This window comes from Lolium rigidum, chromosome 7, assembly GCF_022539505.1.
Source record: "Lolium rigidum isolate FL_2022 chromosome 7, APGP_CSIRO_Lrig_0.1, whole genome shotgun sequence".
Lineage (NCBI taxonomy): Eukaryota > Viridiplantae > Streptophyta > Magnoliopsida > Poales > Poaceae > Lolium > Lolium rigidum.
Window position 1 is genome coordinate 186980627 of NC_061514.1, and position 3496 is coordinate 186984122.

The 3496-nt window shown below is 44.4% G+C and overlaps 1 long non-coding RNA gene across 1 annotated transcript; it reads left to right on the forward strand.

Moving 5' to 3' along the window:
- Positions 1-527: 527 nt before the first annotated feature.
- On the forward strand, positions 528-1211 carry LOC124677285. The gene is made up of 2 exons (XR_006994006.1): positions 528-685; positions 838-1211. It is a non-coding gene; the product is annotated as an uncharacterized LOC124677285 (long non-coding RNA).
- The last annotated feature ends 2285 nt before the right edge of the window (positions 1212-3496 follow it).

The window sequence follows — 3496 nt, forward strand, 5'->3', positions numbered from 1 at the left end:
GGGGAGTCGAAAGTGGCGACTGGTTGGTTGCCGATCTCGGGTTGAGTTGAGCTAGGTTAGAATCAGGGACTCGTGGGTTGCCGCTAGTTCCATAACTTTTTTAGCACGCTATAACACTATAACATTATAACAAATAGCGAGCTTAGCGCCGCTAATAGCGAGATTAGCACCATAGCGAGTAAATTATGCATAGCGTAGCGTTCACCTTCTAAATACACTATAGTACCATTATAACGTCGAAATGGCGCGCTATTTTTTTCCATGATATTAACTTATCAGCATGGCCTGGAAAAAATGGCGACTAACTAGCAAACTGGCAAATCGTGGACTGGACAAATTGACGACTAACTAGCTAGGTTCCAAATTTACCCCAAAATTCCAGAAACAGGCCAATACAAGGGTCACCGCATGCAGTAGACTCACTTCAACGTCCAAATCCGTGGTGGTGGATGACACTGAAGCTGCACCTCTCGTCTACTCGTATGGCCTCTATAAAAGCAGCTTAACCCCAACACAAAGGTACACAGCCGGCAGTACAGCAGCAGCATAGCCACAGCAACTGAGAAGAGGGATCAGATCAGAGATTCAGAGATGAGGACGCAGCGAAATGCTCTGTCTTTTCGCACGCTACTCGTGGTGGCTTTCATGCTCATCGCTGCTTTCCAGGCCGTCTCTGTGCAGGGAGGTAGAGTGCAGTTGTTTCGTTTGCATGATTAGTTCTGCATTTCACTATCCTTCCTCGCATCGAAAATTAGTCCCTCAGTCTAACTGAAGCATTGTCTCTAATATACTTACTAACTGTGCACTACTTTTACCTTTGGGCCATGCGTCATACAGGGAGAGCTATGAAAGAAGGCATAAGTTATGGAGGGATATCAGGGAACCCAGGCAGCACGCCGACTACCCCTGGAAGAGGCCAGCCTTACACCGGTCACGGATGCAAGATCTACGGTTGCAGCCCACCTCCTGCAACTCCATGACTTACTATATGAAAGAAGTCCTCCCGGTTACCAGTTACCGCTCGGCGCTCGCATGTATCGGACGAGAATTATCGAGATTATGTTAAAGAATAAATATCCGTAGACCCTTTCAAAATAGACCGATGTAAGGTCAGAGCGTCTCTAGTTGGATTACATTACATGTTAATTTTCTGTGCTATATCCACTGTAAGGGACCTATATCAAGGAATGCAAGTGCTATTTTACTGTGCATCCAAAATACTATACTAGTTATATACTCTCTCCGTTGCTAAATATAAGTCATATAATTTTTACCACGAAAATTAAAAAACACGTATTTAGAGATAATTACACCAGGTTTGGGCGGAATTACCCCAATACATTTGACATGAGAAAATAGATGACTTTGCATACAATTAGAAAATATAATCAAATCCCTAAAAAAAAATTACATACAAGCGGTGTGTCGCACAAAAGGCTATATTCTAGATTTTTTTCCGAAAAACTATATGATTTATATTCAGGAATGGCGGAAGTATATAACTAAGTATCAATTAAAATTCACATGCATCGATCGTTTGCACCGAGATGATGTTCTTCAAGCCAATGCAGCAATGGGCATACATCAAGATGGAACACACCATCCTTTTCTTCCAAACAAATACTCGTGAGCTGAGAAAAATCCATCCAAAACAAAGCACTGGCCCCTTTGATTCTATCCACTAGCGGAAAATAGGGATTTAGTCCCGGTGCATTTGGGGCTTTAGTTCTGGTTGTGCAACCAAGACTGCACAATCCAGACTAAAGCCCTCTACCTTTAGTCCCGGTTTAAATATAAACCGGGACTAAAGGGTCCTCCACGTGGTGCAGCCAAGGGGCTCGTGGTGGAGGACCTTTGGTCCCGGTTCATTAGACGAACCGGGATTAAAGGGTCTCTGTCGTGGCAAAGAAAATGACTGTTTCTCTGTCGCGACAGAGGTTTAGGGTGGAGCAGCGTTTCTCTGCCGAGGCAGAGTTTCACAGTTTTATGTTATTCATTCAAATCTGCAATGCATACATCATTCAAGAAACCACAAACATCGTCATGAAATACAGTACACATAATGCATGTTTACAATATAAAATTGATCCTCTTTACCATATCTATTTTAAATCCCTAATGTCATATGTGAACTCCCGATGGTATGCTCTAGTTGGAGCTATGACCTCCCTAACTAAGAATACCGCAAATTCCTCTTGAATTGCTCGGATGCGTTCCACCGTTAGGAGAGAGTCCCGCAGGCGTTCCATCTACTTTTAAAAAAGAAGATCAATATATATGAATGAAACTCAATGCAATTGATGGTAATAAAATAAAATTGTGAAATATTGTTCAGGTACATGAAGTGCATGTATAGACGTCTCCGGGTCCCGGTGACAGGCCATCTCACGAATGAACTCGCAGACGTAGTATCCACGTAAGTTATTCCCGGGTTCCTGCTTCAAACAGTTTACGAAAAATAGTTCGATCAAACTAATAATCAAGCATGATAATGCATGTTATTGAAACAAAGGATTAAAAAGATTCGCGGACATAGCTATAGTACTACTTACAGGACGATCTTGAAATATAAGCTCCGGTTTCCATTCACCCGGAGTAGTTTTGATGAACCGTGGATCGCCTTTTTTAGCACTGTAAAATACAAAAGAAATAGATAGAAATTTAAAAAAATAAAATCCTTCGAGTTGCCCATGTATTATGTCATGTAGTACCACTGAGAATTAAGAAACATGAATTTCGACTTTTTTTTAGCAAAATTGCATTGCAAAATCATCAAACTGGATTTCTAGTTGCACACGAATTCGAAAAAAACCCCACAATATATCAAAATGACAGGAAGAAAATTCTACGTCCGAATTCACCATGGTTTACCCGGTTAGCCAACTTTTAGAATCGCCAAATTCGAAAAGTGCAAAAAGATACGGCAAAGTCAAGATTTTTTTCCTTCAAAAATAGAAAATTCGAAAAAAAATCTGTGGCGCACCGTATGCCCATGCGCCCACAAAATGTATACTCTGAAATTTGAATTTTGTGGCACCCTCCTCCTCTCCTCCACTTCTCCACTTCTCCTCCACTTCTCCACTTCTTATCCCTCCTCTCCTCCCTCCTCTCCTCTCCTCAACCCGGCGACCTCCTCCGGTGACCTCCTCTCCTGCTCCGGCGACCTCCTCCTCCTCCTCCTCCTCCTCCTCCGGCGACCTCCTCCTCCGCTGACCTCATCCTCCTCCTCCCACGACCTCCTCCTCCGGCGACCTCCTCCTCCGGCAACCTCCACTTCTCCTCCTCCTCCACCTCCGGCCGGCCTCCTCCTCCTCCACCCAATCTGGTCGGCCTCCTCCTCCTCCACCCACCTTCGGCTGGCCTCTTCCTCCACCCACCCACTCTGGCCGGCCGGCCTCCTCCTCCTCCACCCACCTCCACCCACCTCAACCCACCCCACCCCACCAACCCACCCACCTCCGGAGACCTCAAACAAATTGTTTTTAAAAAATCCGGC